Source organism: Porites lutea, chromosome 12, assembly GCF_958299795.1.
Source record: "Porites lutea chromosome 12, jaPorLute2.1, whole genome shotgun sequence".
NCBI classification, from domain to species: domain Eukaryota; kingdom Metazoa; phylum Cnidaria; class Anthozoa; order Scleractinia; family Poritidae; genus Porites; species Porites lutea.
In genome coordinates, this window is record NC_133212.1 from 13,775,562 (window position 1) to 13,790,599 (window position 15,038).

At 38.5% G+C, this 15,038-nt stretch overlaps 1 pseudogene; it reads right to left on the reverse strand.

Moving 5' to 3' along the window:
• Positions 1–6,039: 6,039 nt before the first annotated feature.
• Positions 6,040–12,163, reverse strand: LOC140953731 (ZP domain-containing protein-like; annotated as a pseudogene).
• Between the last annotated feature and the right edge of the window lie 2,875 nt (positions 12,164–15,038).

The window sequence follows — 15,038 nt, forward strand, 5'->3', positions numbered from 1 at the left end:
AGAAGATCAACGCCATCAAACTAAAAGCCTTTCTCTAATAAGCGTTCGACCAAGTGTAGCACGACAAGCTTTTTGCAAAACTGTTGTGTTTTATTATCAAGGCCCATCAATGACGCATTACGCATGGTTACGAAATGTTTGTTTGTTGGTTGTTTGCTTTTTGCTGTTGTTGTTGTTGTTTTTCCTTCCCTATATAAACCCCTCTGTGCACTCAAAGGCCTTATTAAATCGTTTAATAGCGATTAGTTTGTTAATCAAAACAATTAAACGCAGATTTTTTCATCCGATTCTTTCTGCTCAAATGTAGATTTTCTCAGAAGACTTTGTACTTTGCTTTATGGAAATGTCTCGACTCTGTTAGCATCTCATGGTTACTCTACTCTGAAAGCAAAAACAACCACTACTTTTGAGGAACTGCCAATCGACATTTACAAACAGCAATCTGCAATTCTCTTCTTACAGCAACAGAATCAATGCGCCAAAATACACCGGGAGTTCAGCATTTTTATAGAACGTTGTGATTTAAGGTCCTGAAATCCTACAGTAACTCCTTCAGCGTCACGCCTACACCTGTACATGTACCTATAAATTACCAGTGCACTGTAAGCTAGCTTCTGACTTAATCACAACAATCGGGCCTATAAGGTCAAACTCAAGTGTTATGGTCTGATTTTGGCCTCTCTGGCCTTTTTGAGGGAAAACAATAGAAATGAGGAGGAGGTGGAGGAGGAGGAGGAGGAGGCGGGAAAAAATCAAAATGAGTAGGAGGAGGTGGTGGTGGAGGAGGAGGAGGAGGAGGAGGAGGAGGAGGAGGAGGGAAAACAATAACGATCCTACATCGACCTTACATCGACCCCACATCGACCCCACATCGACCCTACATCGACCCCACATTGACCCTATCAAAACAATCAAAATGAGGAGGTGGAGGAGGGAAAACAATAAAAGTGAGCAGGCGGAGGAGGAGGAAGAAGAGGGAAAAAAATAAGACTGTAGAGGAGGGAATAATAACATTGAGGAGGGAAAATAATGAAATTGAGGAAAAATATTAAAATTGTGGTGGAGGGGAATAAAAAGCATTGAGGAAGGAAAATAATAAAATTGTAGAGAAGGGAAAAAGAAAAAATTGAGGAGGGAAATAAAATTGAAAAGGGAGGGGTAGGTAAAACATTGTGAGCAGTGTAAAAAAGAGCTAGTTTGTCTTTGCCCTCATTAATATGCACGATTTGCCCGCCAAAAGTCAGTGAACCGGAACTAGGACAATCAGAGCAGCAACAAATAGGACTTACATAATTACATTACGCCTCCGTGATTTTAAGTCCCAGACAAGTTTGACTTTACTCCTCAGACAGTATGAATTAACCAATAAAAACGTTTCTTATTTTCTAACTAACCAATCGAAAACGAAGACGTTTATCGACCTTAAAGTAACTAGAAATCCTAAACCAACTAAAAATAGCACATGACCTTATCTTAATGGCATCCCTCCGCATTTTATTCATGAGATCAAGACAATCGCCTATGACTTCATTGACGTTAATTTATTCCTGCCCAAGTGAATGAAAGTCCTACCCAAAAAAGAGGCCTAACCGGTCCGTTCTATACTACTTATAGCTGTATTTATTATAGGTTTTATTTATAAACGTTCGTATTTTGAACGAGTTTTTTAGCTCTTTGACGTAACTCGTTAAAATAAATGACTGATTGATTGATTGAAGTGAATGGTTTAGATTGACCCTGAGTGAACAAAGCATAATAGAAGGCTTCATTAGTTTACAAGCATCCTTGGGCTCTCAAATTATATATTCTATAAAAAGACAATGTCCGTTGAATGCCTCCTGAATACTGATTCAAACGGAACAGAGTCCTGCCTAATCAACCGGTAGTAAAACCTATCGAGGTTCACTGAAAATATGTTACGTGAGTTTATAGGTTCAAAAACATTGCTTGAAAGGAACAAGGGTTGTTGTTGTTGTTATTGTTTTTTTTTTTAAGTCAAAAACTTATCCGCAATCTAGACAACTATTATTATTTTCCCAAACACGGATGCGTGACATTCCCAGTATAATATACAAACAGGTCGTGATGACTTTCGCATTGTTTTCGTAACTTTAAGAACGCCCGATGCTTAAATTTTAACGACGGGATCCAGATTCAAGAGTAATTTTAGGGCCCACTCTCTAACCGACGCCTACTGGGTCCCTACCAGGTCCCTCTCCTAGATATGCCAGTATTGACAGTTAATTGGCTTACAGTATACCTCATCCATTTCATGCACTCTGACTGACTGACTGATTAACCTTTCAGACCTTTCCCTGGCCCTTACTTTGGCTAGATTTTTAATACGTTGGTAGTATTGCAAAGCTTGCGATTCATTAACATTAAACATACACATGGGCACTTGCTGTGAACATCATTAGGTCATGGACTAAGGACGTGGGAAAAGGTTTTATCCAAGAACGGACAAAGTTTTTTGTGAGTTTTTCTTGGATGCCTAACTTCAACTGTTTTGGCGCAGCTGTTGGCGCTTAGATCATTTTAGGGTTTAACCTTGTAAAAAGCAAGAGGACGAGGTATATTTATAGGTCTTATTCAAATCATGAATTAGAACTCTTACTAATAAAATACAGACTTACTTGAGAATTTTTAAAATTCTGTTTTCTATATGATCCCATAAGCGGGTTACTGATTCAAACGTGAAAAATAACTCTGTCTTATGATGTAAGAAGCAATTAAAGTCTGTCTTCGTGGAGCCACAGTTGCGCAACTCATTTTTCATACATATCAATGATGATTTTCATACATACGCTAAAGCGTGTTACTATGAAACAGTTTACTGTTTGAATAAAGTCAACAAAGTTATGCAATTTAACCATCAAGTAGAAACAAACAATTAGAACTCCAGATGCTTGCACTCACAGTCAAGAAGATTAATGGTGATCTGATTCCTTTTATAACCTCGCGGTGACTGTGATCTTCCAACTAAAGTTTTTCGTTGTGTCACTGAAATGTACATAATTCGTCTAACACTTACCTTCGATTGTAATTGAAAATGCTACCAATAGAAGGATCCTTTGGTACATGTTATTCATGGAAACCTTAAACGCCATTTGACTACGACAATTGTAAGATCCTTGCTAGAAAGCAATTAAGCCCCTCAAAGGTCATATTCTGTGCTTCATCGGTGCAAAAATACTTTCTTCCGTTATAGCTATACCCCTATACTACCCGTATTACTAGTTCCGGCTAGATGTCAGTCTAATATCCCGTCACGATCGCATGTGGTTCACGCTAAGGTACTTGAAAGTCTAACATGTTTCAACGTTATGTCATTTTGCAGGTCTAAAGAAGTTACCAAAAACATATCCGTTCAAAACGCAAGCGAATGGAATACAACTCGTTTCTACCTACGAGTACTGGTAGAGAAATACGTTTTCCACGCAATCGTATAAAAGGTAATGGCATCAATTTTTATGCTCCGGGCTATATATATAGGAGGTGGTTTACCAAAAGGTAATTTATCTGTGCACGTACACGGAAACAAGACTCCTTGAGATATGTCGTTTCCAGGTGCGATTACTATAGTAAATAACCTGTACACACACACGGAAATCGACCTTTAGATACACTGTATTCAGGTATTCTTCGTTTGAGTACGCCCGTACCCGTAAACAGAAACGCTCATCTTGTAAATCCTTTCATCTTGTGACGATGTTGTATATTTTTATGGATACAACTAACTGCCGGCTAAAATTGAAACTTAATGAATAAATAATACACTGAATAATAAATGAATAAAACATTCACTAAATTAAGATAATTATTTTCGTGTCTCCTACTCTCATTTTATGCGCTTATTTCCTTGCAAGGTCTTGTAATTTAACGTGTTTCGAAAGCGATATCATGATCATGGCCATAAGGGTCCTAGTATTTTTAAAAAATGAGCTCTAATGGCACGAACTTGATCATGACGAGGTAGTTAGGGGAAATAAATTCCTTTTCGTAGCAATCGCTATGTTTTTGTAATGGCTTGTTCAATATAAGTAATCGAGGATCTACTTGTCAATCTGCAAATTCGGTTGTTTAACGTCACTTCACAGAGGTGAGCTTAAAAGCAGCAGACGTTCTTGAAGTCACAAACGGCAGGAAGGTTGTGCGGGTCTGGATCGATCTCTTTCTAGAATTAATGTACGTTATGCTGGTTAGTATCTCCACCTTTCTTGTGTCAAAAGAAAGCAATTAAAAGACAACTAAACTCCATACACATGTACAATGCATCTATCGCACTAGTATAATACAGCTTGTGGATGTCAAAGTGACCATTAAATGGATGTGTATGAAATTAAAAAAAGAAGAAAAACTCTTTGGGACCTTGGAAAAGGTGACTGTGACTGGTGATAGAGGTGACTGCTTGATACAGGTCCGGTTTGCAGTACATAAGGGAACAGAGATCTGATCAGACCACTTAATAGAGGTATGACTGTCCGCAGCACCCTTTTGCTCGTCTTGCAATTTGACACTTTGACAGTTGTTTCTATTTTATCACATGCAACTTTATTAATATATCATGATAAACGATGTCACACTGAAAACATGAAAGGTAACAAGCCTTCCTTTTTTAACTTCTTTGTTCATCCTCACACGTATCACCTTAGATGGGTTATTCTATCAACAGAACCACTTCCGCTCTGTATCATATGCTCATCTTAATTTAATCATCAATCATTTGAGGAGACATGACGATCAATGGACCTTTTTAAATATCGCCCAATGTAAAGGAATCTAAGGTAGTCTTGGATTCTGGATTTGCAGATGGGGATTCAGGATTCTAGGTACCGAATTCCGGATTTTGGAAGTTAGATTCGGGATTCCAATCGTTAGTTGGATTCCAGATTCCTTGATCTGTATTCCGGATTCCAAAGCCCAAGATTTCAGATTCCACAGGTAAAAGTTTCCCAGATTCCGGAATCCCTTACATGGGGCAATTCTTAGCATGCATGTTTTATTTTTCAATTTCAGACCACGTGATGTTACCCCAAAGAACTGATTCTTTCAAATGTCGTCCTATTCACGTGCATTTGGATGCCTAATTTATTAAACGACTTTAAGGCAAATTTTCTTGAGAAAATCGTGTCATCTGAATTTATTTAGGAAAACAAAACATGCAAGCTTAAAAGGTTATAATCAAGTTACTTCCCTTTCCAACTATCATTTAAATGAATAGTGCCAAATAATTCCACTCAAAATTATTCAAATCTTTTTTGTCTAAGGGTACCTGAATATGCATTATCATACAAGTCTTCTATTTCTTAAGGTAAGGAAAAACGGGCAACAAAAATCATGCAACTTGTCCTGTAACATTGCCGCAAAAAGGGTTGAATAACGATGATACGCGCGTTTTATCACTCACATCAAACCTGTCTTGGAACAAATAAAGTTGTTAACAGGGTTTGAACGTGGGTGGTAAAACGCACAACAACGCTATTCAACTCGTTTTCCAGCAATGTTGCTAACTGACAAGTTGCACTTTTTTGGTTGCCCGTTTTACTAAAGCTTTAGTTTAGTTCGTCGCATGTGAAGATTGACGTTTGTCCCGGAAACGATCGTCAGACGTTCTATCCGTCTGGAAGGGACTGATAGAACGTCTTGGACGATCCAAACTCATTCAGACGAACTTAACTGAGCCAGACGTCAAACTTAACTCACTTAGTTTGGTTTGTCTCATGAAAAGTGCGACGTTTGGCATGGCGTTAAAGATTGAAAATAGCGTTTATATTGTTTTAGAATTATAAAAGAATTCGGCTAGGTGAAAAGTTTGAGTTGTCTTTCTACTTTATAGAGAGATTTTCGCGGCGTTGAAAGCAAAAAGCCGTTGAACAATGAAAACAAATCAACTAAGCTCATCAGTTTGAATTTCCGTAATCCAAGGTACCCTTTAAATGTGTCACATCAAGTTAACGTGAATCAGCATGGTTTCATATTCTTTTAGTCGTAACTTGATATTACAATTAGTCCTGTCAGGCGACTTCTTAAGGGTTATCAGCGATGTACCCATCGAAAGGCGATACTTGTCACAAGTAGAGCCATTATAATGGAGGGACTGGAACCTAGAAAGATGAAATTTAGCTTCAGAATCAACAAAATGGTCGAGAACGAAGAAACGGGACACACTTCTTACTTCTCACCCTTTCAGGGTGTTTGAGTCATTGTTGCGAAAGATTTTTTATGCTCAATCACGCAATTTAGGTGCAAGGCTCGATAAGTTTGCAATCAGCTATAGAAATGAACTAGAATCAGACAGTGTGTAGAAGCTGAAGATTCGAATAGCATGAAGGCTACAAAGTGAAAGAATTAGAGTCTAGTTTATTTGGTGAAATTAGGATGGCTACATATGCTATCGGAGGGTGCCAGTATGCAGACAAAAAGGAGGGCGGGATATTGTGTACTAGATGCAGCCAGACGTTATAAGAGAGTCCGTCCTTTACTTTAAGTTTTGTAATAAAGTTCTTCGCAATATTGAATCAGAAGTATCAGAATCATCATCGCGTATAGTCCATTTTAAGATGGTTCTTTTAAACTGGAACCAAATGCTGATTATTTCAGTCATCTTATAAATATTATGCTACATGTCCTCTGATACATACCCCTCATACCCAGACCACCAGATTGTATTTCCTCGTCTTTTCCGCGTGCCAGGTAGATTGGGCCTTCTCTCAAAGTGTAGGCGTCATTTTCTTGGGGACTAACTTCACGTCTTCGTCTGTCACTTGACGAACAGCTTTTATTGCATATGGAACCTGGGTCAGAGGCATTGCAAAGGATCACATGACAGTGAAGAAAAACAAATGGATGATCTGCAATAAACTTGAAGGCTTCCAGGCTAAACCGCTGAACACCAGCTAAGGGCGCAGAATGGTACTGTAAGGTTGCATCACTTGGGCATCTAAGAGAAATGAAATCAAACAAAGGTATAACTACCTTTATGACCGAGTTAAAAATTAAGTACACATAAAAAGAAATGTAGATAGTGCTGTGTCTACATCGGTTTAATTAATTGCTTTAATCGTTTAAATTAAGTGCATGCCATACATTAGTGGCCGACTACATAACGAATTTTACGCCGGTGAGTCAGTTTAAAAACTCACCAAACTCCACTAGCCCCTCCCCCTAAAACACGCGAGGGTGCCATTGCTTTTCTTCGGCAACAATTCGCTACTTTGAAAACCGGAAGGAAAATGGGCCAAATAAGTTTCGCAAAGACTTCTGGGACTTTTACTAGGTACAGGACAAAAATGGCCAACAGTTGACATGCGCGTCACCACTAACGATCCCAGAAACAATTGCAGGATACTTTTCGGCTCCAGTCCCCCTATCTGCGTATATCGTTGCTTAATTAACTGAGTGCATTTTAAAAATGTCATTGTACTAAAATGTATTTTTTTTTATCGTACCCTTGTTTAATGAACTCATACTTCAGAGGGTTCATACGATCCTGAGTGGGTGTGGCATAACAGCGATCTGCTCTGATTGACAGCTGCTTGTCATCTGACATGACAGACACTTCAAAGAATAGGGGCTTGCGAAGTATCACTGCCACAGGGAAGTCCCTCTTCGTGTAAGGACTCACGAATGTTTTGTTAGGAAACATATCAAGTGCGAGCGTCAGATTCCCTTCTCCTTCATTGCTAAACACAAGCTTTCTGTTACTTGCTTTCCAACCAACTGATGAAACCACACCATGTTTGCTGTAAAAACAGCTGAATTGTATTTCTAATTTACGAACACGTGTCACCACATTTTTAACAGCCACGGGCATGTCTAAGACTGCGTTGGAGTAGACGATGGCTGTGGGTGTGTGCCTGCTTGTTGTGTTACAGCCAGTCAGCGGTGTTGTGAGTGAGAAGTGGGTGGTATTCTCTGCAGCTTTGCAACTGGTGTCCAGGAGTCGAAGTGTTCACGGTCAATACCAAAGAGGAGGGACTTGGGGATGATGATGGTCATGTTTTCACTCTTACACTGCACGTTAACACCTGGAGCTAAAATAAAAAGATAAAAATAAATGACGCTCACGAAAATAATCTATTGAAGGACAGAAGCAAGTCATCCTTTACGAACTTCAGCACTTGTTTGGCGATTAAAGAATGTAGAAAGGAGATCAATTATTTAGATTATTATTGAATCAAAGCACTGATTTAGTTCCTGCATTTAAATTGTTATTTTTTAAAACTAGAATAACTATTGAACGTCAGACAGCAGCCATTCTTTTATACTTACCATTACAAGTCTTGTTGTCAGATGATAAACTCAGTTCTGGGTCTGGACATTCACATTTGTGGCCTCCCACAGTGTTCACACACTTGTGACTACACCCACCATTGGACACAGCACACAGCACACAGCACACGTCAATGTCTGGTCATTAAGAAAGAAGATCGACACTATTTGAAATTTCAACACATAAATAAGCTGCTGATATTGATGTTAGTATTATTTTTTACTAACACTTTATTCTTACAGATTGTGGAGGAGTTCAGCCCGTATTGGATTTTTTCTTCTTAAAAACAAAAATAATGATGATATAATAATGGAAACTTTATTTGTGTTTTTGAATGTACAATTGTAGATCTCGCTACGTATAGGCAATTTACAATTGGCTGCTTGAGATTGAATCCTTCAAAAACAAAACAAAAAACAAAATTGCATTAAGTCTGGGCTACCCCAATTCCAATTTCTACGACAAAAGATGTAATATGTTGCTCTAATGGCTATATTTACATAATGTTGCTGCTTTTTGTCGATGCCAATGTCATTCATCTTGTCTAAAAACGTAGAGCATTCGTGGGAGAAAACGCCAAGGGAGCTTATGGATAGGTAAACAAATGTCACACATCGCTAATTTCTTTGATCAAGTTTAGATACTTTTCTTTTTTACGCACTGCATTGTTGTTAAGGTTAGACTCTAAACCAACTGTTAATTCTAGAACATATAGGCACTTGGACTAGATTAGGAAAAAAAAATCTTGGGCCCGTTTCTCGAAAGTCCCGGTAACTTTTCGGGCCTGAAATCAAATATTCAAGTAGAAATATAAAGAATAAGAGCGCTGGCCCTGGCTAGCAAACTACTCCATTTTGTTTCTTTAACTGATGGTTTTATCATGTTAGAGGCAAAACTATTGAGAAACGTCGATCTTTAATGTAAACGGCAACAGCTTACCGGGCCCGTTAATTATCGGGACTTTCGAGAAACGGGCCCCTGGCCCTGGTTGTTCAAACGTCCGACAGCGCTATCCAACAGATATTATTCTCTATCCAGCGGATAGCGTAATTGATGTCCGTAATACTTGTGCACTGGATGGTGATTTATCCGGTGGGTAGCGCTATCCAACGTTTGAACAACCGTGGCCTGGGCGATAACTTTCAGCAGTTATCATTGAGGGATTCAGAAAACCATTAACATCGGCATACAGTGAAGAGTGAACATTAATTACAGGTTGAAGTGAATCTGAGAGGACGCAAAAAAGTGCATTATTGGAACTACTTTTGCATTTTTTATTCGTTTAAGCTCAAACTTTGCAGGATGGTAGAACCTGGTATTCCAATCGAGCTTTTCGATTTTTTTTCACATTCTGTTCTATCGTGTCGTGCTTTTTTAAAATACTTATTCTGCCATATCTTGAAATTTTGATTTTTCTGTCATCTTGTGACGTCATTTTCCCGCCAAACACTGTTAAAATCGAAAAACAAGAAAAATACAAAGTTCTACCATCCTGCAAAGTTTGAGCTCAAACGAAAAAAAAAAATGGAGAAGTAGTTCCTAGGATGCACCTTTTTGCGTCCTAGGTGCCCACCGTGTCGTGTCTCCAGGTGAAGCAATCAAGGTGCTGTTGAGAACCAGCGACAATATCAAGGAATGATTCAGGATAAAGGCAAAAGGAGCAATCCTCCTCCATTAGAGTTCTTCATTCCAAAATTAATACTGTCTTCTTAATATAGACAATGATCGCTAAGTCAAACAATAAGTTGGAGACCCACAATATGAAATGGAGCAAATATAAATCTGATTAGCATACGATCTTTTCTCCGCTTACTTCATTTATTATTAATCTTTATTTTTTATTTACTTTATTTCATTTTATTTATTTATTTATTTATTTTTTATTTTTTTAATGTAAATAGAAAAGAAGGTACTGGGGTTTGTTTGTTTGTTTCTTTTTTGTAAGTATGTAATTGTGTGTTAGTCTGCTATGTATAAATGTTTAGTTTTCCTTTCCATTTTTTGTATTTTTTCTACGTGTTCACAAGTCAGTGTGTAAAAAAATGTAATACATAACAAAAGAAAAATTCATTAAAATACAAAAAAAGGAGCAATCAGGACTTTGTGATAATCCCCATCTTGCCATATTCTTACGTGTAGGGAGGGAGTTGTTAATGTAGCGGATGCATTTGGGTAGATAAGACTGGGATTCTGACCAAATAGAATTAACAGATGACAATGAATACTTGATAACATTTGAGAAGAAAAAACCTTGAGATGTTAGGTGGTGTTGCAGTTTATTCTTTTGATTACATCGGAAATCTTTAAGAACTTCCTTCGTGGATTTGTACACATCCTTGGTGAACTGTATGTCCGCGTTCTGTCTGTTAAGGTGGCTGAACACAGTTTTGGCAGTTTGTGAGTATATATCATTTGCCAAATCATGGCAAGAAAAGGGTTGCAGCTCACAAGCTGAAACTTGGCAAGCGAAAAATATACTGATGAAAAATTTTGACTGACAGGTAAAATTTGACATTTTCGTAGTTTCCATGGCAACATGAACGATTGAATACAACCTTAAAATTTCACTTTTGCTCAGTTTACAGAAAATTCACTCATTAGATTTTCCTATAAACTTGGACATAGCTTACTATAATTAATCAATACCATTTAAAACTTATTTGACCAAATTTTAACATAGGGGTTTTTAGATAATCAGTAATATAATTGTACTGTAATTATTAAATGTGTCACAAAAATCGTCTGTTCAACTTCCATTTTCAAGTTCTCATTATCTAAGATACGATGAAAGTAAAAATTCCTCCAAATATCACAAAATTTTAATGAGTAGATTTTGAGAAATCGCCTTCTGTTTACCATTGCTTTTTCGCCGCCATGTTTGTTTGTCTAAGTTAAAACACTCTCCTTCACGCGAGTTACCGCTGACCGCACGCAAAACTGTGTTCAGCCACCTTAAGGTGTTCGTGGAAATCGTCGATTCCGTCTTTGTGTACGGCGGTGAATGTGTCGTCAACGTAACGTAACCAAAGAGGTACAGTTCGCGTGTAGGTAGCTAGGGCTTGTTCCTCGATGTTTTGCATGACAATTTCCGCTACAACAACAGAAACTGGAGAGCCCATAGCTGTACCGTGTAACTGTTTGTAGTGTTTGCCGTTTTACTGAAAGTACGTCGAAGTAGGTCCATAATGTCGTCTGTAGGTAGTGGTAGTTCAACAGTAGAGTTCTTAATAACGTTCTCAGTACAGTCTAGAGCCAGTTGAAGTGGAATACTGGTGAACACTAGTTCGTGATCGTCCGGTATCTGTATTGTCTTAATGGCGTCAATAAAGTTCTCAGTAGACTGTAGTTTGTGTCTAGATTCGTCAGTCAGCGGTTTCAGTACGTTAGTTAAGTATTTAGACAGTTGGTAGGTTGGGGACCCACAGAAAGAAACTATGGGCCGCATAAGTATGTTGGGTTTGTGCAGTTTTGGTAGTCCATACACAGCTTGGGTGGCTGCGGAACACTACACCGCAGTCTGTTGTAGCGTCGAAAGTAGATCTTGTCGGTTTTCTTCAGTGTAAGCAGTTTGTTGTTAAGTTTACGTTGCAGTGCGGGTGTCGGGTCTCGTTTAAGTACTTCGAAGGTCTGTTTGTCGTTAACAAGCGAGTCCATTTTGTCGTTGCAGTCTGTCTTGTCCATAACAACAGTCACCCGTCCCTTGTCGGTGGGCAGTATGACTATGTTCTCGTCTGTTTTCAGTCGTTTAATTGCTTTCTGTTCGTCAGGAGTCAAGTTACTGTTCGGTAATGAGGCTGATTGTAAAGTAGAGGTCACTCTACTTCTGATGTTATCCTTGGTCGATTCTGATAGCTCGTGTTGGCGCTTATAACATGCTGATTGATTCATTTCAGATTTGTTTCACCGAGCTTAAGATTTACCATCTTTCATTCTTTCTCTACAACTTTTCTGCTTTCTAAACAAGACGAAGGAAGATAAGTCAAATTCACTAATTACCATGGTTTCGTATGCATACAGCTTTCTATCCAAGGGAAGTTCCGTATAATCCATCTAGTGAAATCCCTTGCCATTTAAATACCAGAAGCCTGAAAAGGTACCTCTTTCGGGCTGAGCTAGCCTCTCCATAGAGGCTATTATAAGTGGTACCCTTGTGGGTTTAGGCTAATATTTTTTTATTGCATCCGTACTTTTCAGCAGCTGAAGACGGGAATATGTCAAAAGCTGCCGAGAGGTGATTCTTAAACTGATTCATCAAGTGGAAAGAAGAAGGAAGGAGAGGCTGAAAGAAGTTTTGATCGGTACCATAAGGATATATAGTCAACCTCGTCCCCAGGGCGCTTTTTCCTGGCTTTGGAGGTGGGGCGGTAAAAGGCCCTGGCATCGGCCGTTCACATGACCACCAAACACCCAGAATTTGTGGGTGTACTAAATTAGCCTAAGATCGCATACGATAAACAAAACCGCAGTCGAAGGTGGCGGGTAGACCAGCAGTTTTTATCAGTGCTTCGCTGGGTCGGATTTTCCCTGAGGACCCTGAGTAACGATAACTTTCCATCGCTTAATTTTAAACCGCTTCAAGTAGAGTGTTTCGAATCTATCCTGAAAGGCCAGGATGTTTTTGGAGTCTTACCAACTGGATTTGGCAAGTCGATGCTATTTAACGGCTGTACCGTTCTCCCCACAATAAAGAACAACCAAAGTTGCTCTTGTAAAAGCAACTAAGCACAAAGCCAACCCGGCAACTAATGAAATAACAAAAAAACAGTGGAAATAACAAAACAGTCCAAACACATTCAAAAGCTATTACCAAGGAAGGGAATACGAGATCCAGTCAAAAGACTCATATTATCTTTATAAAAAGACTAACCTGTCAGAGTCCACTGAGTCACAATGCAATTCTTCCATAGTTGACGCAGCTTCAGTTTAAGCTGTACTTCATTCTTATAATTCAGATAATTTTGGATCTGTAAAAATCACTATCCGTGATAATAATTTTAAAACATCCTGCAAAGTAAACTAACGAGCTGGACTCAGCGTGATACAACATTGCAGAAAAACATTACATTCACGGACTAAAGAAAACCGCTTGGTTATTCAGATTCAGAAGGCACTTTGGAGAAAAGTAGAACCCTTATTCAGCCGTAATAAAAAGATTTACGCTTCAAAAGAGGTCGAAGTAAAGGCTCTTGCATCAGCGGAATCCTGCCGGCCAGAAACAAAAACCACAGTACAGGTAAATTGATATGTGTTTCATGACCTCCCGGTGTTAAACAAGCGGCTAAAATCACATCTACTCAGAGAAAATGTAGAACCTTCCAGAGCATAATCTACTTAGCACAGGAAAAAAAAAACTTATTGGAAAGAGCGGCATTTTGGCATGAGCTAAAAGTCGTGTAGGCCTACCAGCCCCTTATATTGCGGCTCATCTACATCGAAGCTTTCGGTTGGTATATCCTTTGATACAAATAGACGCTTCGATGGCTGATACGCAGTCGGTAAAAGTTGAATCCATCGCTTTACGGAATATTCTGAGTTTAGATAAGACGGCGTATTGTCTACAGATTGAGCTCTCCGAATAAACTGATTCATTTTGTCTACGAATATGACGCAACTCCTACATAGCACTGCTAACGTCGTATCGTCCTCAGCAATTTTATAAACTTTCGAACACAAATCTTTAGATGAATCGGCCATGCTGAATACTCAAAGCATAAAGCGACTCTCATGCGAACCGTCACATAGCCTGCGAACTGGATTTCTTGCAGAAATCTTCGTTGGAGTGGACATACTTTCCGCCATTTCGATTTCGGTATAATGCATAATTATTTTCATATGGCCATTTTCTTACATGAATTACCTAAATCAATCAACCAATCAAAATAACGGATCGGCCGGCCGAAGCCAGGGCCTTTTCCCGCCCCACCTCCAAAGCCAGGAAAAAGCGCCCTGGGGACGAGGTTGATATATAGTTCCAATCCTAACTTTCTCGTGGCTAAACGTGACATTGCTAAACTTGATTATCCCAAAAACTCACCTGTGCATGAAACATTAGCGCTTTCTGTCCATTGGCCACCGGACCCACAAAGAGTAAATGAAGGACCTTGCAGTTGGTATCCCTGTGGACATGTGAACAAGCATTTTGAATTGATTTTCATCTCTGAGGTCACACAATCGTTTGGCGAGGCTTTCACAGGACGATTGATACTAAGAGCCGGACACTTTCCAGGGGAAACTAAAATTGAATTTTAATATTGCAAAGAAGTGAGATTGGTGCGTGTTGTATACATTTAGGTTTATTAGTAAGTAAGTAAGTAAGTAAGTAAGTAAGTAAGTAAGTAAGTAAGTAAGTAAGTAAGTAAGTAAGTAAGTAAGTAAGTACGTAAGTAAGTAAGTAAGTAAGTAAGTAAGTAAGTAAGTAAGTAAGTAAGTAAGTAAGTACGTACGTAAGTAAGTAAGTAAGTAAGTAAGTAAGTAAGTAAGTAAGTAAGTAAGTAAGTAAGTAAGTAAGTACGTACGTAAGTAAGTAAGTAAGTAAGTAAGTAAGTAAGTAAGTAAGTAAGTAAGTAAGTAAGTACGTAAGTAAGTAAGTAAGTAAGTAAGTAAGTAAGTAAGTACGTACGTAAGTAAGTAAGTAAGTAAGTAAGTAAGTAAGTAAGTAAGTAAGTAAGTAAGTAAGTAAGTAAGTAAGTACGTAAGTAAGTAAGTAAGTAAGTAAGTAAGTAAGTAAGTAAGTAAGTAAGTAAGTACGTACGTAAGTAAGTAA